Source organism: Microtus ochrogaster, linkage group LG4 (assembly GCF_000317375.1).
Source record: "Microtus ochrogaster isolate Prairie Vole_2 linkage group LG4, MicOch1.0, whole genome shotgun sequence".
Taxonomy (NCBI): Eukaryota; Metazoa; Chordata; class Mammalia; order Rodentia; family Cricetidae; genus Microtus; species Microtus ochrogaster.
In genome coordinates, this window is record NC_022030.1 from 39,323,008 (window position 1) to 39,344,461 (window position 21,454).

The 21,454-nt window shown below is 38.8% G+C and overlaps 1 protein-coding gene across 4 annotated transcripts in view; it reads left to right on the top strand.

The window, feature by feature from the left end:
- Window positions 1-21,454, top strand: part of Erbb4 (erb-b2 receptor tyrosine kinase 4) — a 1,055,173-nt gene that overhangs the window by 1,421 nt on the left and 1,032,298 nt on the right. The window lies entirely within an intron of this gene.

Genomic DNA, 21,454 nt, shown 5'->3' on the forward strand with positions numbered 1-21,454 from the left:
AAACCCAGATAGAATTGCTACACCTCTTCGGCCACAGAGATGTTTCTGGGCTGCTCCTGCCCGGCCTTCCTGGGGTGCAGGGCTGCAGCGGGTGGAGCGCGGGCCGGGAGCCCGGCTTGGCACCTGAGCGTGCTTGCGTGCAGCGGCCAGCTCGACTCTCCCGTACCCGGCTGGGTCACCCAGGACGCAGAGCCCGGCCCTGGCAGCTGGAGCGCACCGGACCCGCGCCTAGGCCAGGAGCCGGGTCACTGGGCTTCTCCGTTGACATCCCGGAGCTGTCTTGCAATTGACTTTGGGGTCGCTTGCTCTCCTGCCTGCAGGATCTCTTTAAAAAAAAAAAAAAAAGTCTCGTAGACTGAGCACAGAGCCCGACGTTCCCGCCCGTGCAGGGCTTGCTCCCGGAAGAGTTCTAACTTGAGGTTGGCCTGAGTCCCTCCAACTTCTGTTTACTGTCCTGCGGGGCTGCTAAGCCCACGGGTGGCGCTCAGTGACTTAGTCCGAGGCCGAGGCGGGCGCCCTGGCGGCGCCCTGAGATCGGCCGCTGTTGGCCCAAGCGCTGCAGCCCTAGGTATTTGGACAGAAAAAAAGAACTAATTGAGTCCAAGAGGTGTCACTGGCATGCTGGGGCGTCCAGGGCCAATGACAGCAGCTCCGGTGCCATGGAGCTCAAAGTTTTTTTGACACTTGGGAGTTTCCCCGGGATAAGAGGAGGGAATAGGAAAGGACCAAGGAGAACCGGTGTGTCTGATGCGACCAAAAGGGCTGAGAAGAGGGCTTTTGGAGAGGCAGAGAGATTTCCGGAACCTTCCGGGGCTGGTGGCGGGAGTGTGGGAGTCAGCTTGAAGAGATAAAGCGTTTAGGAGTGGTGACAGGGAGAGCTTTAGGTCCCCAGAGGGTGTCCTTCTGACCTCACCGAGAAAGCAGCAGCTTGCTAGTTTTCCCGCTCCGCCCCCACCCGCGCCTCCTCCTCCTCCTTGCCTAGTAAATAACAAGTTACAGTCTTAGAGCTGTTCAAAATGACCTTCGAAAGGCACATGTGCGCCATTTGTGCTGGCCGTTTGCACACTCCCAGTGACTCCGAAATTCTTCGTGCATACCAACTACGGTGCGCCAGTCACCTCTGGAATCACAGCAGCCAGGACTTGAGATTCCAGGCGGCCGCCTAGATACATGCTTCTCCTGGCTACCCACTCGGAGCTTTTCGCCTTTCCCCTCAATGGGCTGATTATGCACATTGACCCATTCAAAAACACTTGCTACTGTCACGCAGGCTTAGCCGAGAGGAATTTGTATCAGGCCACCCTACCAGGGGGCTGTCTGGCATAGCCTGGGCCGCTGGGGGATCCCCGCTTCAAGTCCGCAGCAATTTAGTATTAACTGTGCAGTTCCCGGTAGGGCTATGCCGAAAAGCCCTTTTCAATATTTAGGCAAGGAATGTAATCCAAATTAGTTCTGCAGCTGTCCCCTTCCACGTCTCAGACGACACCAGCTTGCGCCCTAGCTCTGCTCTGCTCTTTTCCCTGGACGAATAGTCAGACCCACAAGTGAGCCCATTTAGAAGCACGAGGATTAGCGTGCCATTGTTGTTCCCTGTGTGACTCTGTACTTGAAATTCTGGGGGCACAAAAGAGAGCCTCACTTGTTCAAAACACAAAGTGATCTAGATGAAAGGGCCGCACAAAGAAAGGCTCTTGGGTGCATCCCTGCTATAATTGCAACAAGCGTACTTGGGTGATCTATTGGAAACTGTCAGTGCCCTCAGGGACTTTTTTTTTTTTTTTCCAGGTGCCCCACCGCACCTGGCAGAGAAAGTTCAGCTGGTTTTAAAGTAGTGCTATGATAAAACACGTAGCTGTCTGGTGAAAGCGAGCCTCGGTGTTTGTGGCGGTGCTTGGATATGTGTGACTGTCTATCCAAGTAAATACATACTGCGCGTTTCCTCTCTCGCGGTTAGCAGTCAGTAGCAGTTTGGAGGAGTTTGTTTTGGTCCAAATGAGAAATTAAGTGCGGATAAGTAAACTAGGCTGCCAGAGGGCGACAAGATGTTGAGTGAATTGCTTTTAGATGAAACAAATTAAGGAAACGAGGGAAGACAATCTGCTTTTCGCATTATTAGACACGCTTGGAGTTCAGGGGAGAGGGGCATATTTTTGAAATGCTAATTTCTTAAGCAGAAGGAATGCACCTTATTTACTGCTGTGTGTGAACGGAATAAAACATACAGTGTGAGATTCTCTCCCACAATCTTCAAGAATTCTTGGGAAAACTGTACATAAGAAAACTTGTTTTTATTCTGCTTGAGGGAAATCAATTCAGCTTTCGAGTATTTTAAGATAATACCGAAGAATTTTTGACTCATTACTGGTGATAAATTTTATCTATAAATGTTTTTAGCTTAAGGCCTTTATATGGCAATTCCACTAAGGAGTTAAAGTGTTTTCCTTCTTTCTATGGTGGGACTTACCAATATCGCTGCTGTACTGAAATAAAAATATCCAGTAGTGTCGAAGTGACATCCTCCTAAGCCCCAATATGTGATGGACAAGTTCATTCTCGTCTTCATGTGCAAGTTACTTAGTCCCCTTGCTTTTCATTTAATTAAAGTGCACACATCTCCTACAAACTTAAGGTATATTATTTTACCCAAACTTTAGGTGGTATTTTACATATGAGAAGGAAACATTAATAAAAGTTAAATGATAGAAATACTGCAGAGGTTCTCTAGAACATACCAATTGTCTCTCCAATGTTTTTGCAATGAGCATGCCCACGGGTAGACTATCATAGCCCCTTTGTTCCTTTAATTTTGAAGACCATGCATGTGTACACAAGAGAGCTTTGTGGGAGTACACATTTCCATTCAGAAGCCTTCTAAATAGATGGGTGCCTCTCACTGTAACTGCAAACTACTTAAAAACACTATCATTTCCTACGGCTGAGATGAAGTCATGGCTCTGATTCTGTCGCGATCCCTTGTTTTTCATGTCAACTCAACTGCCTTTATTTTAATCATGCAAACATAGAAGTCCAAATTACTTGAAAAAAAACCCAAGCACTTACAGCTTTGTATATATTCATATTTTCATTTAGTCCCTGGAAATGTGTCTTAATTAGGAAATCACGTCAGAACATTTATTACGGCTTGCATGTGATGAAAGATTTATGTATTTTTTTATTCTAACCTGGGCACAACGTTTGCATTGGCTGATGTTTTAGAGTCTGAATTCACTTGATAGAAAATCATATTTCCTCCTCAAAGTGGATTCAAATATTTAGTATTCATGAGTATTCATCTCTTTGGTTCTGAAATAGAAGTACTGTTTATCATCTGACTCATACATTCACCCCTTCCATTACTATGGATTCCTTGAATATTCTTTGAGTTTATGCACATGTGAATATATATTTTCCCTCCCACCACTAAGTGTATTCATTTGTGTCTGTGTATGTGTGTGTCTCTCCCTGCAACCTGCCACTCAGCCACGGCAAGACTTCTCTAAACCAGCTTTCATTCTTTTTCTCTGATAAATCTGATATGGCTGGTTGGCTGAACAATCGTAAGCCATTCCATTGCTCAGATTTATCCCTGAAAGAAAATAAAGCAGCATCGATCCCCGATCACTGGGGCACCTACAAAGCCCGGACTCCAAGGCCAAATCTTCCCACAGAGAAGTACATCTTTCCCTTCTACTGTCCCTCTTTCCTCCCATTGACCATGGAAAGGTGATGACTGCCATCCAACAAAAGCTACTGACACAAGGAAGTGTGCCCTGGGTAATCTCTGAAGCTTGAATACAGCCACCTTGAGATTAATAGCTCTGTAAAGTGCATGTTTTACACAATATACTAAATTAGCATGCCTTTAATATTGCATTGCCTTTTGTGCTATGTCCTGTCAGTTATTAAGAAAATTTAGTTTGTGTTTTCAAAATAGCAATAACTTTTGATTTTACAGTGTTCTCCTGTTGTTGGATGTCCAGAAGTGATGTATAAATATCCAAAATCTAAACGGAACAGAAGGGATGTCTATTACCAGCAGGCTTATTGGCATTTGTTGTTAATAGTTACATTGAAATTAGCTAATACATGTTCAAATCTACAGTAGTCTATAAAAGTGTCAAGAACATTTTGTTATCTTTTACACTGATAAGCTGAATGTGCTATACAGAGAGAAGTTGATCATAATGCCAGCTCTCTGCTGGCTTAGAGATATGATTATATCATAGATGGTCTTATCATATTAACATTTCACCATATTGAACTAAACTGGGTCTTTTTTGTAATAGTTATTTTGTGTAATATAGATATATAAACAGGGAAAAATATTTAAATTATTGCTAGGAGAGTTATTGATAAGAGTTCACAATGAGAAAGTAGCTTAATTTTTTAATTTAGTTATCCCAATTTTTTTAAAAAGATGATAGTTCAATGTTTCCTGAAACCATAGCACGTCTACATAATTGTGATGAGAACTTACCTGCCTATACTGTAATTAAGAACAGCCCAGATCATAACCATATGGTTTAAATCAAGATTTCTTCATCCTAGGCACTTCTTAATGTTTGCAGCATCTCATTCTGACCTTTGTGAGTGGGGTTACCTGCCTGGGGGAAAGCATGTGAGATTCTGTACATCTCTCCACTGTGTAGCGGTTTTCCACAGCAGTGATTTTAAAGCCTTCCGTGATGCCGAGATACAGTCTAGTAGCCAGATCATTGCTTTTGTACGTGAAATTTAAGTTGTACATACAATTAAAACATTTGCACATATGCTTAGAAACACAGCACAAACTTGCTAGCAGGTTTTTTCTGTCTGGAAAGCACCAGTCTAAAGAAATATAGACGTTCTTGACTCTGTAAGGTTGTCTGTGAAAACTCTTTCTCTCAAATAATTCTTTTTGAAATTGCCCTATGGTCTCTTCAGATTTCATTGTTCATGTATCTTTCTGACTTGTTGGTATTCTGACATGTTTAATTAAATAAATTTATTTTTCTAAAGCTTGAACAAAACACTTTAAAGTCACTTTTTCGCTTTTGTGTTTGATACTTAAACAAATTCTTTCTAGATTGAGAAGGAGAGGGGGGGGAGAGAGAGAGAGAGAGAGAGAGAGAGAGAGAGAGAGAGAGAGAGAGAGCGCATCTCACTTTCATTATACAATGTGGCAGTTTGGGGGTTCGTCTAAAGAGTCTTTTGAGCATGAAATAATTGTCTCACAGCTGTTTTAGAATAAATGATTCCATATAGGCCCAGAATTTTGCACAACTTCAGGGGGCAGCAGTTGAGGGAATTTAGTAAGTATGGCATCGCCTGCACTGTGGTAGCACATCAGCAGCGCTGGTGTTGAGTGAATGCTAAAGACTAAAGCTCTGGACTAAATGTAAGAGTTCAGGGCTCCAGTAGACGTCTTTGAGAGCTTGGGCTAGAATTCTGGTCTATTTGCATACCTCTGTTAGCGCTAAATAGGATACCTCAACTACTAACATCCTGAATATTTTTTTTTTGATAATTTCATTGGAAAATGGATGTTAAAACATACATGAGATAGGAATCAATTGTCTTATGAATACTTTTGTAAGTAGATCTCCAATTGTTGAGTAAGTTCACCTGTGTAGAATTGGTATCAAAAGCAGGATTTTATAACTGTGTTTTGTTAAAGGTGCAGAGATAAGCCAACTTCTTGGAATTTATTTGGACATATTTGGTATTTCTCTTTTTCTTCTCTGTTGCTGTCTTTTCTCCTATCTGCTGTCTTCAGAGATATCTAATGCTCTTTATAAGTTGCTTATCTGGTCTTGTCTTCCCATTTTTGTAAAGAAATTAGAAGAAGAAAACAAAGTGTTGTTTCCTGTATTATTTTCTATAAGATACATAGAAGTGCTTGAAAAATCATAGACAGTTGAAATAATAAATAGAAATTTTTCTCAAAGAGAATAACAAAAATTGCAATGAAACAGATCAGTTGCTAGGCCTGCCTACACTGTATAGTTCTTTCCAATGCAAAGGCTGTGCGATCATCATTATCTTTGTTGTATCTAGGTCATAATATTGGATTGCATATATAATTTATGCAATATCATGATGATTAAAAACTAAAACACATTGTCAGGAAAACTCTATGAGGATCTCACTTCAATTGTCTATTCTAGACTCTGTAATCCACATAGGAGCAGCCGACATTTGGATTTGAATGGTATTTTGAAGCACCTCTTTTTGAAGTCTTTAAGAGACTAAGAAGTAAAGATAGTTGTTTATCTTATCCATAATAAACAAGGTATTTACTTAAATAAAAAGGATTATAAAAAACACTTGGTGAGTTCTCTCACCACTGAGTTAGTGGGGGCCCTTAACCAGTGAACCCAAAGGAATCTATCAGATTCATCCAGACCTATGCTGAACCCAAGGTCCTTGGTTCCAAGGGGATTGTGCTATCCTTTGAACAACTACACAATGAAAGCTTTCAGTATTGAGACTTCATTGTTTTGTTTCGATGGAGCAATTACCTCCCTCTAACTGAATATTTTGTAAGATGCTGCCTCTGGGCCTTATGTGTTGCAGTGTTGTTGATCTACCTTAACTCTGTCTTGTTGTGGATGAGCTCCTTCAAGTGCCTGTGCTTTCTTGAGCACGATCAGCATTCTTAGGGCCCTAGTGACATAAGGGAGATTTGAAATTTGTTTTGGCAGAAACAGTCACTTCCTGTTAGGAACTGGAAATGAAAATGGAGCCCCCTACATCCACAAAAGATTAACATAGACACCACGGAACTTCCTGCACATCATCATTACAAGTCTCCCATGAGGATCTCTCAGAATCATTACTCTTAATCATGTTATTTCCAATATTGTAGGGGTTACCGAAGCAAGCTACACACCATTAAGAATATGCAAGACACGGTTTCTCAATTCCAGGAGTTAAATGAATAGAGTTAAGTTTATCTACTTATATACAAGTATGTATGCACATATACATACATCTGCGCACACATCTCAATGCCACTTTTGAAACACAATTTAAAGCTGTTTAAAAGAAAAGAAACTAACCGCTCATTTTTTTTTCTCCAAAACATCAGATATGTCAACAACCACTTTTATCACTGGATTTTTAATACTCCTTTGAGCTTTAATATGTCTGTTTTCATATGCTTCTATGTTAATGAATATCCATATAAGCCCTTGTGGTAAATGACAACCATAAACTAGCCTTCAGGATATTTGTGTTCTGGTCTTTTTTAGCCTATGGTGTCTCATGTATGATTACCACTAAAAACATGTCCATGGCTTCTTCAGGTTCCATGATGCTGCCTTGTATGACTACTAACATGCGTAGTTCTCTACTTCAAGATCAGCTCTGTCACTGGCAGGGATAAGCCGAATGCAGATCTTAGATGGTAGTAACTGCTCTGGTCTAGGCAAACTCCTGTTCCCAAGATCATTTTTTTTTTTTGCCATAATTTGCCCTTATTCCCTGCAGGCCTGCAGAATATTCACCTATTAGCTTTTTTTTTTTTCTGATGGGACCTAACAGAACTCAACAGAGAACAAATAAAATATTTCTTTCAGATACATATAAATAGTTTCATTTTTGGGATTTCTTGGGTAAGCCTTTTTGTCTACAGTGGTACAATTAAATAAGTCTGTTATTAAGAAAAATTGACAGCATGGTTTGTTAATAATCTATCCTTTTTTGTTTTTCTTTTTGTTTTTTCAAGACAGGGTTTTCTCTGTAGTTTTGGAGCCTGTCCTGGAACTAGCTCTCGTAGACCATGCTGGCCTCGAACTTACAGAAATCAGCCTGCTTCTGCCTCCCGACTGCTGGGATTAAAGGCGTGTGGCACCACTGCCCGGCCCTATAATTTTAACCATTTTTTTTGTTTTGTTTTTCAAGACAGGGTTTCTCTGTGTAGCTTTGTAGCCTGTGCTGGAAGTCACTCTGTAGACCAGGCTGGCCTCAAACTCACAAAGATCTGCCTGCCTCTGTCTCCTGAGTTCTAGGATTAAAGGTGTATGCCACCACTGCCCGGCTATCTAATCTACATGAGAAGCAGAAAAAGACAAGATCTCCTGAGTAAATTGGGATCATGGGGACCTTGGGAGAGGGTTGAAGGGGAGAGAAGAGGCAGGGAAGGGAACAGATAAAAATGTAGCACTCAACAAAAATGAATTAAAAAAAATCTATCTCTCAATTGCTTTTAAATAAAAATGTTAGACAGGTCAATGAAATGGTGCCACAAGATCTCCTTGCCTCTAAGGCCTTCCTACCATGCCAGATGACCATTCTAATACAACACATCAATTATCCTAGTTTTGATTCGGAAATACTTGGTGAATCCCATTGTGAAGCTCAAAGCCTGCTTAAATTGTCCTCACTTTTATGTTTAACCATGTCTTAGAGTTTCTTAAGATGTGTTCTTCCTGAAAGCCAGGCTACCTACTCTGTTTCCATGATCATGCCTCTTTATTGTCTCTTCTTCTGCGGACCCCTTTCCTTGTAGTTTATGACTTACCTGATGCCTTGTGAAGAAGATTTTGCATAATTTAAATCCATTTTGAATCCTAGCTATTCATTTATTTCCTCCTTAAGTTGACTACAGTAGTTTCTGAACCTTATCAACATCATCTTTGTTCATTTATCATACAGTTCTTACTTTTGAATGGAAGTTTAAGCTTTCAACTAATGTGAGCCAAAGGCATAGTAAGCACTTAACATATCTTTTAAACTAAAGAATAATATACTCTTGCTGGAATAATTTTAAGTGCATTCATACATGGTTCTTATTGTAATTCAATCATATAATAACAATGTAAGCTGTTCTGAAACATAAATACAGAATTCTTAACAATAGATATTAGCGGTGTTTATGCAGGGCATTTCTTTGGTTGTTTTCTTGTCCTTCTGAAGCTATTTCTTCAAATGGAGCCTTTTAAAGATTGTATGATTTGAAACCCTTGCCAATCTTTAGAGCTTGCTCCCAAATTGATAGCAAGTATTTCTGTTCATTTTATTTTTGGCAAGTTGAAAAAAATGAGAATATCATTCTTAAACACGTGCAACTGTTTTTAATCCACTATTTTTAGGTCAAATGCTAATTATATTGCAACTTCCTATTCATCTCTCTCATTCAAGTTTTTATCTGTTTAAGCATTAGGGATTTAACACCCACCAGCAATGTCCTCTCTGAAGGTTGGGACCATATTAATAACCAGAGAGCAGAGGCTGAAGAGATTGGAGGCCTTGCATGTAGATCAGGTGGCTAACGACCACCTGTAGCTCCAACTCCATTGGTTCGATGCCTCTGTCTGCATTGGGCACCTTCTGACCCATGCACATGTGGCATACACTCACACAGATAGACACAACCATGATCAAAAGTCACTCAGGCTAAAAAAATAAAAAATAAAAAGGAAGGAACAGATGTAAGAAGTTTAAGATCCCAGAGTTTTCTTGACGAAGGACAGTTGACAGCAATAAAACACACTATAAAATATGTTAAACGAGCTTGCAAAATTTGGGGAGCAATCTTTGCTTTCAGGGAAATCCTAATAAGAATTTCATGAGAAAATGAATTACAGACAGAATGTAACATTTTCTATTTCTAGATAGATGTGATAACATAGCTTTGTAATAGCCAAGATTTCTCAGTATCCTAAAATAGACAGCTAGACAGACATAAGCTCACCATTTTTGAAGCACTCTATTAAGAACACGCTAGCAATGCAACAGAATAGGGGTTCTCTTGGATGCTCTTTTAGATGGCTGCCTTGGATTCTGAGAGTGAGTGATGTGTTTGTAGTATTGTAGTGTCAAATCCTACCAGGGAAAATGTATGTCTAAACATTTTCCTCCCTCAGATTTCCTTATTCTAGGAAACTGCCAACCTTCCTAGGCCAGTAGGGTGCAATCAGTGTACTTAAATCTATAATTGCCTGGAAGAGTTAATGTCACTTTTCAAACTAACCGTAAACTGAGACCTTATTACTGAGAATTTATTAGTAATGAGAAATGGGCATAGGGATGTCAGGACAATGTCGGAGTTTATTGTAAAACTTTCTTGATCCCTTTCCTTTTAAGGCTCCACCAGAAGGGGCCTGAATAAGATGGCTCTGGAGTTAACACACTTGCTGCAGACTGGTGTGCTCAGGACTCATGTGGTGGCTCTACCACAGGGGATCTGATGCCCTCCTCTGGCTCAGGGGGCACCTGCACCTGCGTAGTGAACCATATACTCATACAGACTCATACACATGCGCATGCATAAACAGTGAGTCTATAGTTAAAGAAAGAACCCACAGTAAGAAAGTTTGGATCAAACATTGTTGTTCCTACCTGTCGGTGGAAAAAAAAGAAGTAAAAGAAGTCTTGGGGGAGGAGTGAGCCTGACTGGTATTGTGAGTGTGCTCCAAGAACCAGGTGGCTTCTCATGGCCCTGCAAGCCTTCTTTAAAGTTGCAAAGGGAGTAACACCCCACAAAAGCGTGGTTCCTCTCTCTCTGCTCTCTGTGGAAGAAAGATATTCTTGACATCCCTGATCCCTTTTTCTTCAGGTCAGAAGCCTTTTCTGCTTCCCCTGTACCTATGTGAAGAAATTTGTCTAATAATATCTGCTAGTTAAGGACCCTAGTGCAGAGTGCAGGTCACTGTGAATATTGCAGAGTATATTCTCCACATTTTGTTTCATTGTTGTTGGTGTTCTTTTGTTTTATTTTTGCACAGCCTATGTTAAGAAAACCTTCCCATATGTTTTATCTGTTTTGTAAAAGAAGAAGAAGAAGAAGAAGAAGAAGAAGAAGAAGAAGAAGAAGAAGAAGAAGAAGAAGAAGAAGAAGAAGAAGAAATAACCTAAAGCAAAAGCATAGAAATATATTGGAACCAGACTCTGTATGCTCTTCTTTCAAAAATAAAATGAAATAAAGAAATTCGAATGAGTCATGGGCCTTGAGACACATCAGTGTAGGGAATCTCAAAAAATTAAATTCTTATGGTAAATAAGAATCTTGGTAAACCTCTTTGGGATTGAACATTAAACATTTTAGGGCACATTTTAGAATGGGTCATGTGAAATTTCTCATGTATCATTCTGCAGTTTATAACACAGTTTAATGGAACCATGCCACCGTCAGTTCCATTATGTGACAGCTATATTATTAAGGTCCTATTCCTTAAAATATAACTCACTGGATTTTTAATCACATTATTTAGCATGGATAAAATTCTATCTTTGACTTTTAACCTTTGGACAAGTTAAATATGACGCCTTTAGCCACAGTTGCCATTATTACCATCCGTGGATGAAACAATGCAACTAAATTAAAATGAATAGTCAGAGGCCAGAGACCTTTGGTGATATTTTTAACTAATGTATCAGTACATTTGAGAAACAATAAAAGGATTAGTGTTAAAGTCACACGCTTAGTATGTAAAATACATCAGCTAAATAGTTAATATTTCCCAGTTGTTAACTTCAAATTTAGCAGCCTGCTGTCCCTGGAGATGTATCAAAAACTCTAAAGATGTGCCTGGAATTAATGGGAACTGAAGTGATTAGTATTCAAGTATAATTCTTTACTGCCCTTTTTCTTTTTTTCTTTTAAGTACAGGATAAAAATTGAAAAGAATATTATATATATATATATAAATATATATATATATATCTTTCAGATATATATATCTTTCAGATAAATTGAAATAGACAAAACATTTCACACAAGTGTTGGTGAAAGGGGCATTCATTATTTCTGCTGAGCTTACGCTATTGCTCATGGTCAGAATTAGCACACTGTGAGCCAGAGAAAGAGATAAGACCAACAGAATGGCATGCATCTAATTTTGTTTAGCAAATTTAGGTCTGGTACATGCTCCTCTACTTTGACAGACTGGCCCTATCACTCACAGAAAGGGGAAGATTAAGCTCATCTCCTATAGTTCAAAAGCTTTTGCTCAATATTTATACGGTACATAAAAATAAATTTTATAAGTAATGTATTTCTCACTGGCAAAATGAATGCTGTAAAGGTGGATTTATTAATGGGTAAAAAGAAAAAAATATTAAAACAAAGACAACTTAGTTTCTCCAAGTCTATCAACAATAAAAAAATCTAGAAACCTCTGCAATATCTTTGTTTAAAGACCACACATGGGGCTTCATGTGTAGAGAAGGATTCTTTTCTGCTTGTAAATTGGAAATCCCTTTATGTTGTGATTTGAGTCTGCTGGATGGTTCAGACTCATCCTCAAACTAGTGGCTTACCTGCCACATGAACCAACAGGGCACGGCCTCCTACAAGCCTCAGGTATTATGAAAACGTGTATTTACAAATGGATACATTTTGGTGAGATTTCCTCATAAAGCAAAATTACAGTAGAAAATTCTCACAAGGCACTTGAAGGAAATATGATTCTGGAAAAACAGGAAAAAATAATACCTACCTTTAGAATATTTAAAGGCCCATTCCTAAAAAAAAGAAAAAAAGCATCAGAAGCACGTAGTGTTATTTATGTCTGCCGGTCCTTGGTCAGGGCTGAAGACTATATCCTCTATAATCAAGCTCATGACAGAAAAGAGTTCTCATATTCATGAATTGTTCATCTCATTATATTGCTAGTGGTTATTTCAAGGTTATTTTTTTCCAAATGGTTTCTCCCTTGATTACAGTCTGTGGTAATTGTGTGTGTGCTGATAGAGCACATGCAGGCTTTAAACCTGAAGACATTTTTTACTTCATCCTGTGTGAAGATCAAATGACTATGTATGCTTACTGAAATGATGAAGAAATGATTTTGTTGCTAATTTCTTAGTTCTAGGCATTAGAAACTCTCACATAGGATTTGATGAACGAAATATAATCCAATGTCTGCACATATGTTTCTTAAGATTTTATTGTATTTTAAAGTAGCAAAGTACATTCTCACTTGACAGAATATTTTAGTTTCTTTCTCTGGAACTCTTTCCTCAGATTTACTCAGTTAAAAAGCAAAAGATATAACACCTGACACATTAATGAGGTTCCATATTTCTCTGGCATGTGCTGTGAGTCTCGCTTGCTCATCTCTGTTATTAGTTGTTAAATATTCTTCATATAACACTGGTGAATATAATAACAGTCACTCCATAAGAGCTATGTGTATATTGTGTGAGTCTGTGTTTACACATGTGTGAATACATGTATGCATATCCACAGAGATTCAAAGTTGACATTGGATGTCTTCCTCTTTCTGTTACCATTCTATGTATCACGGTGGTGTTAAACCCAAAGTTCCCCAAGACCAGCTAGTTTCGCTAGCCATCCTGCCCTATGGATCCCCTGCACTTGTGGAATCCCGGGATCACAGTCAGCCTTGCTGTCTGCCAGACTTCTATATAGGATTCTGGGATCCAAATCTCGGCTGTCATCATTGCTAGGATGCATTTCCCGCCAATCCTTTAATAGAGATATGAACAGTGTTATGTTAAGTTGGCTACAGTTCAGTGTTGTTCAGTTTGAGGAATGCACGTGTCTGAGTTAGATGGCTGCTTTAATGACTGGAAATTAAAAAGCAAATGACTTAACTGGGCTCTCTGGCCCACAGATGGGTTACTTGAGTGAGGCAAACCCAAAGGATTCAGAAAAAGATGCTGAGGATGGGTGCTGATGGATCATTTGGGTCTAGACCTGGGTTGGTTAGCAATCACCACAGTTTGAATTTGAGATGGGAATCGTGTCTAATTCCCATATTGCCTCCTTTTTCTTAATATGTAAGACAGCTGTCCCAAGTGTGTGCATGCATATGAACTCTCCCTTTAAGACACCATACCTACTCTTCGTTTATGGCACATAAGAAGAAAGAAAAATATAATCAGAGCAATACATAATTAATATGTAATTATAAAATTATGAAAACTGTTAAATCATGTTTGTTATGATTTTTTTGCTCATAGCTTTAGATGTGTAATTCTGCTAAAGTACCTTTTGTGAGAACAGAGATATAACACACTTCTTTTCTTTGAAGAATGAGTAAGGAAGGAAGGATACGGCAAGCATGAAAAGAGCCCGCTCAAGCAGGAGACATGATACCAGCCTTCAGTATTTGGATGGCTGTTATGTATAAGAGGGATTAGCACTGTTCTGTGTAGCCTTGGAGAATAGAAACATTAACAGCTGCTTGAAACTCCAAGGCATCAGGTTTCATTTGAACACTAGTGAGGAGCTTCTCATCAGGCTGCCTAGGGCTGGAAGCCTGTCACAGGAGGTAGCAAGTTTCTTAGTGTGTGGGGTGGTAGGCTACGATCCGGTCACTTCACTGAGGGTAAAGAATGATAGAGCAGCTGAGGACCAACTGGAGAGCGGTGGGGAAGGGGTCAGATTCCATGACTTCTGAGAGCCCTTTCTGCCTTAACTCTCAGGATTCTTTACAGGCACACTGTGCCCAGATACCTTTTCCCAGTCTCAAACCCAGATTCCGCGTCTTCATGGCTATGGCTGTTGTTCCTTCCTCCTTGCTTTTCGCCATCCTACCTGTTTTGCATAGCCCACCTTCAGGCTCATCCCTGAAGGGTTTCAGGAGCTTGGTTTTCTCAAATATCTAAATATTCTTCATTTTTCATAGTTGACATTTACGCCTTAGATCCAATACACTATCCCAATAAATTCTCAGTTGAAAAGTATAGATAAATTGTAAAAAGAAAGTGTAATAAACACAATTAAGACAGGATGTAAATAAACAGTATAGTATAAATACACATTTTTGGTGGAGTTATAGTTAGGCCTAGCAGGGAGTGTCAAACCTTGGTCTGCAGTTGTGGGTGGATTGTGAAGTGTTGAGAAATTAAAACAAAACAAAACAAACAAAAGAGTTTTCCCAAGAGACTGAGAGCAGAACTTGAAAGATATAGGTTCACATGAAGTACAGTACTCCCTTAATAATAAACAAGCCAGTTCAGTTCATTGTTTGTAAAGCTTGGAATGGTCTACCTCCCTGATTTTTGGCATGTCAGCTTTCTTTATTATTATTTTAGAATCTGTGCTGAACGACACACACCAAAAAATAGTGTTTTGCTGTTTTTTTTTCTTCTGTGTCTATTCTTTTAAAATTCTCTTAGATTCTCTTGTAAGGAAGCTGCATTTCTGTGATACACTACTGTTTGCCTTGGTCTTTCTAATTCACATACTTCCTTGCTGTGAACACTCTACTATTTTGATGTCTCGAGTGCTGTGGCTGGCTTGTTACTTTGATGTATCACCTGCAGTGTGCCGAAAACCTACAGGACAGGTGATGGTAACCCTTTTCCATTGATAAGGAAAAGGAAGCAGAGACTTCATGATTGGCTGAATCATATAACTAGTTCTAGCAAAAGCAATATTCTATTTAAATATATTCATTTTTCATATATGCGTGGGCTTCAGAGTTTGTATATGTGCCACGTGTATGCAGGATCCCTTGGAAGTCAGAAGATGACATCAAGTGCCATGGAACTAGAGTTAAAGGTAACTGTGAGTCACAATGTGTATTCTGGGAACCAAACCCGGGTATTCTACAAGATCAGTAAGTGCTCTTCTCTGAAGAGATGTCTCTCCAGCCCTCCAGAGGCAATATTCTAATGATTTACGTGACAGTTATTGGTTGTAATTAGGCTTAGGTTTTTGGTTATGCATGTATCTTTAAAGAAGAATGAATGAAGTTAACAACTTTTGAAAATAATCTTACCATTTCTTACTCCTCTTAAAGATTCATATTTTTGTTTTTGGAATTGTGTGTATGATTGTGTGTGTGTGGGGGGGTGAGGGAACATGAGCAGCACTGCCCACACACGGAGGCCAGAAAGTGTCAGCTGCTACATCGTCCCTCCAGCCCCTAATCTCACTCTGGTTGTTCCCCTTTGTTTGGTGTTAGTTTCTGGAACCCCGACCCCTCTGTATGCTGTGGACTTCTCACTCATCTAGCAGGCTCTCATCCTTCTGTCTGCTGCCTATCTCTACTTGGACTTACCAGTGTCTGCCTCTCCAGCCATTCACATTCAGTGTTAGCTAAATATCTTGGTGTAAAATAAATACAGATTTAACTCTTCATTGATAGATGGCCAGGAAAATCAGACACAGAATTCATTAAAAGCCTACTATGTTGGAGCTGGAGAAATGGCTCTGAAGCTCAGAGAACTTGTCACTCTTGCTGAGGACCTGGGTTTGCTTCTCAGCAACAATTTGATAGCTCACATCCATATTCCAGGGGATTTAATTATCTCTTCTGACATCTTCAGGCACCAGGCATGTATGTGGTGCACACACATACCTGTGAACAAAACAGTTAGAAAAATAAAATTAAAATAAAAAACCTTAAAAGGACACAGTGTGTCAAGTAGTGTGCTAAAAAATTCTTAGGTGATATTTGGCCCTGATTTTTACCAACGTGAGCATTATTGTCATTTTATCAATAAAAAATAGAAACTAAGAGAAATTAAGTAAGCTGTCAAATGGAATATCTGTAGAGGTGGTCAGTCAGTGATATGTAAGAAGTCAGTAATTCTCCTGGATGTAATATCAGTAATTTGCATGTGGAAATAAATACCTTTGGTTAACTCTACTCAAAACATAGATGATTATAATAATGATTTGAGATCCTTAATTATTTCAATTGACATCTCTAATAATTGTCAATATAAAGGTATACTTGTGAAAACACTAAGCTTAGAAACAGGATCAAGCATGTTACCAACATTTATTTGTTGCCAATACCACTCCTATGTTTGACATTTATATTCCAGTACATTTATAACACCTCAAATACAGTAACTATTTCAATTGCCTTCTTAATTCAATAATGTGAATTAAATTATTTAGTAGAGAAGCAAAGTCATGGTTCTTGAGAATTAAATAGCAGCTTAGAACACAAACATGACTGCAGGTTAAACATGCAATGTTTTAAAACTCCAGTGTTCTCATCTCCAAAGGAAATCTTACACTCAAGTCTGCCGAGCAGTTGCAGAGATTAAGTAAAATAATGCTGTAGAGTATTACCAGGTCCAGAGTGAGTGATGTTAATGACTGTGTGTATGGTTTTATGGCAGAAAGAGGAGCATGACCTCGTGGTGCCTATTTGTAATCCCAGCACTAAGAAGACTGAGGTGGTGGGATCACAGATTTGAGGCCTTTGTAGTTTTTATGGTGATACCATGTTTCGAATTTAAACAAATTACTTTCTTTCTTTTAAAAGAGCGTCATGAGAACATGGACATCCCTTTCTCATCAACTGAACTCAAGTTTGTGTTTCTTGTGTTTATACACAGGAGATGTAATAGTTTGCAGAACAAATGTGTATCTGGATTCATATAAGCAGTTTAAGCAGACTATCTGGGGAAGGAATTTGGCTGTCTCTGAGGGGCAGTATTCTTAATTCATTTTCCTTCATATTCTGTTTTTATAGTTTTGGTATAAAAAAAGTAGCTTGGAGAGACTATTTGTTAAAAAAATTTATGTTTACCCTGCAAGCCTAAAATCAGGGGTCCTTTCATCCTTACTGTTTTTTAACATGCCTTCAAGAGAAAATGGTTTTCAATCAAATTTATGAGATAACCTTTTATATTATATTTTATAGATATTTAAACTTTTAAAGATAGGACACAACTAATGTGCTTCTGGAGAGAAATGCTGCATGCTAGAGAGAAATGCAAGATTTATATACAAATACAGAACATATTGTTTTATGTACTTACTAATGAATGAACTATAATTATCAAGTATTCCCCCTATTTCACGGTCCTTGCACATTTCTTTAGGTAGTTAAGAAATAGACTACATATTCAGTATGAAGTGCTGAAGTTTGTAGTTCACAGAGACATATCAGTGCTATCCCCCCGGCTCACTCATTTCTTCTACCCCAAACCTTACATACTTGGAAAAAGTGTTACAGATATGAAGTGGGATTTCAGCTCTTCTGATGTTGACTAGCAAACTCTCAGTAGACAGTGAGTGGTGATTTAAACAAGTGTTTCCCATATCTACCAAGGTAAAGAGTTAAAATGGTGATCGCCTTTTTTTTGTCCCCAAATGAGTTAAAACTCTGTAGACTATTAGCTCAGGCCGAGAGGTGGTAGACTTCATGTGCACAGGCTCTGTCACCTGTCATTATCCACTTAGCTGGCAGGCCGTGCTCCAAAACAATATGGGCAGCAGGGATGTGTGGTTAGAGTGATGTCAGCTTCTAACAAGTCAGGAGCTGAACCCTTAAGTAAAGATTTGCCATGAAGCAGTTCAATTTCTATTTATTTTGAAATGTGAGGATATAAACAACAAAATAATTGTCATAAGCAAAGGACTTCTGAAATTTTAATTGTTCTTTAGCTATGGTCATTGGCTTTGGAATGAGAATTTCATGTAGCTTCAACAACAATCCTCACTTAAATTCCAATCAATAATTTGAAATATTAAACTATTATTCATATCAATTTTTCTATGAAATTTGTTATTGCTCATAACATTCATTTTAAGCATGATTGCCCAGGAATTCAGAACAAAAAAGTGTTACCTATAAAGGTTTCTAAAACATGTTTATCTAATTAGAATGTCATGATTTCTTTTTAAATGGAGACAGTATGACTTCAATAGACCTGGTGAAGGAATTCTACAAATGACAATAGTTGCTAATTCTGGTAACCCTTCACCAGGCGGTGGGTGCTATAGGTTAAGTTCATCCTGTTCATCCTTCTGGGAGGAGCTTTTCAAGGTGAGGGAAATGAGAACAATTTACATTTAAGGTTTGGTTAAAGAGGGGCAATCAGCTGAGTTCATGACAGAGACAGGAGTGTAACAGGCTAAGGTAGGTTGCTGGAGAAGAAACGACTACACAGAACATTCATCCTGTCTTCATCTCTCTTCATACTGGCTTTTGTCTTAGATCCCATTGTCCTCCACCCTTGAGTGACTCTAATTGCATCTATGAATCATGAACCAACTCATTCTGCTCTCAAGAGTTTTAATATTTCACTCCCAAGTCAATATGCTATTTAATAACCCATCTAAAATGTCTTCCACAGCCTCTGTATAAGTTTTAGTGTTGAAACTATTTTTGTCTTTGTTAAAATACATTAGTGTGCTTTTAAAGTCATGCGACCTTTGTTAGGGCACCACGTGTGTGTGAATTAATGCTCTGCTCTAAGCCCTACTGTTAGCAGAGCTGCTTTGGCCCTCTCTTTTTGATACGTTCGGGCAGGTGTGCCAAGATTCTAACCATGCCACAGGTTTCCACAAAGTAGTGACTTGATTTTCTACACTCCTCTGTGGGGACTCTGGATTTTTTAATTTTATTTCTTATCAGGCCAGTGTTCTATGGCCTACCAAAGGAAGTGGGTGCATAGTCCTCCCAGCGTGGAAAACAAAGCACACAGATGCACTTCTCTAATGTTCTGTAGTGATATTTTGTTTCTGATCTAACAAATAAAGCTTGCCTGAAGATCAGAGACGCAAAGCAACCCACCATCAGAGAGCAAAATTTTCAGACTGAAAAGAGAGTGGGTCCCAGTTTTATCATGTTTTATATTCCTCTCTAGTGCTGGGATTAAAGGTGTGCACCACCATTGTCTGGCCTCTATAGCTAATTCGTTTGTCTGCTGGGATTATATGTGTGTGCCACCACTGCCTGCCCTGTATGGCTGACTAGTGTGTTCTTCAGGCAAACCATTTGTTAGATAATAAACAAAATATCACTAAAATGTCACTACGTTGAGAGTTAACATTCAGATGTGAAAACAACAGAGAAAGACCTTTATGCTTTTGCTGCATAGATTTGATTTTATTTATCATTAGTTTAATAAGACTTGATACCTTCATGGGAAAACACCAGATCAGAATTAGGTGACCAAGGCAGCACACTGAAACTGTCACACGCATTCTTCCAGAGCACGATTTGCATACTCTCCCTTAGTTTAGACCAATCCACAATGTTGCATTATCTGTGGAAATAGCAGTCCGAAGTGAATCCTGCTTAAACCGTTAAAAAGTATTGATGTGTCAAATGAATTATTACCACTCATCTCAGATTTTAGTAAGGCCAGTTTTCAATAAGCATTTATTTCCCTTCCATCACTCTACATCATTAAGTAGCTTTAATAGAAGGAAGAGCACCTCAGACACCCATGTCTTCTTGAAAATGAATAAGCTATTTTGCAACTTTTCTCCAGGCAGTTTGGGAATTATATGTATTGTTTAAACTGTAGTGTATTTATATTACATAAACTTGTAACTTGTATCTAACTCACATGTCTTCTAATATAAGATTTAAAAATTATTCCAATTAAGTAGAAATTTCTAAACCTTTTAAAATTTAAGACAGATGATCTGTACTCTTTATTGCTACGGGGACTATTGAGTAATTCTGGATTTATCTACATCTTTGAAATAGTTTGTATCTTTCTAAGTTTTCACTCCTCCTGACTAGGATCCTTGCCCAGGAATTCTACCGCCTATGCTTCAGAAGGCAGCGAACGACAATTAACCGGGAGACCCAAATAGCACTTTTTCCAGGGAGACAGAGAACAGCTGCCTCTTTGGACTGTGATCCCTATTTGGAGCACTCTACGGACTCGTTAAAGAAATCTTCTCTGTGACTATTGCTCGACATGCAACTATTTCTGTCCTAAGAGCTTAGGTCAACACCCTCCGCTGTCCTGTAGATCTGCTTCTCTGGCGGCAGAGGGACAGAGACTGGGGGCTGCACAGGTTCACAGGGCTACAGGGAGTGCTCCCTTTGCCCCTTTATGCCAGCTGAACACGTGCTTTCTAAAGCCTCGAGACCCCTTTTCCAAAGTAGGTATCAACTACAGAAAATAAGTGGATTGCCAAGTTGTCTTTTATAACAAGATTAGAATTGTGCCTAGCAGAGACTTGTCATAAATAGTTATTTTTAAACTGATACTATGATTCTTAGGGATTTCATGCACGACTATGATTCTCTCATCATACTCTGTGATGCTCTGCAGTGTTTTTATGACTTTGTAATGCTGGAGAACATTTGATAGCCTGGATGTCATTTAATATATCCATCTAGTTCCCATGATTTTCAGATGATCTTTGGACATTATGAGATTGACTTATATAATTTGTGTTTCAGAATTCCCTTCCTTTCTTTTTTTTTTCTGTATTTGTTAACATTTAATTTCTTTCCTCATTACACACATACACACACACACACACACACACACACAAACACACTCTCATGCTTTTGGGTAGAATATTCTATAGATATAGGTTTATCTGTTATAAGACGCCATTAGCTTCTGAGTTTTCTCTGTTTATATTCAGACATCTTAATAATGAAGAAAGTGGGACACTGAAATTTCCTATTAATATCTGTTAATCTGTGTCTTTATTTCCATTAGTATGCCTTTATGAAACTGGGTATAGCAGAATTTAGTAGATACATGTTTAGTATTGTGATATTTTCTTATTTGTTAATCTCTTGCTTAGAATGATCTTCCTTTGTCTCTTCTTCCT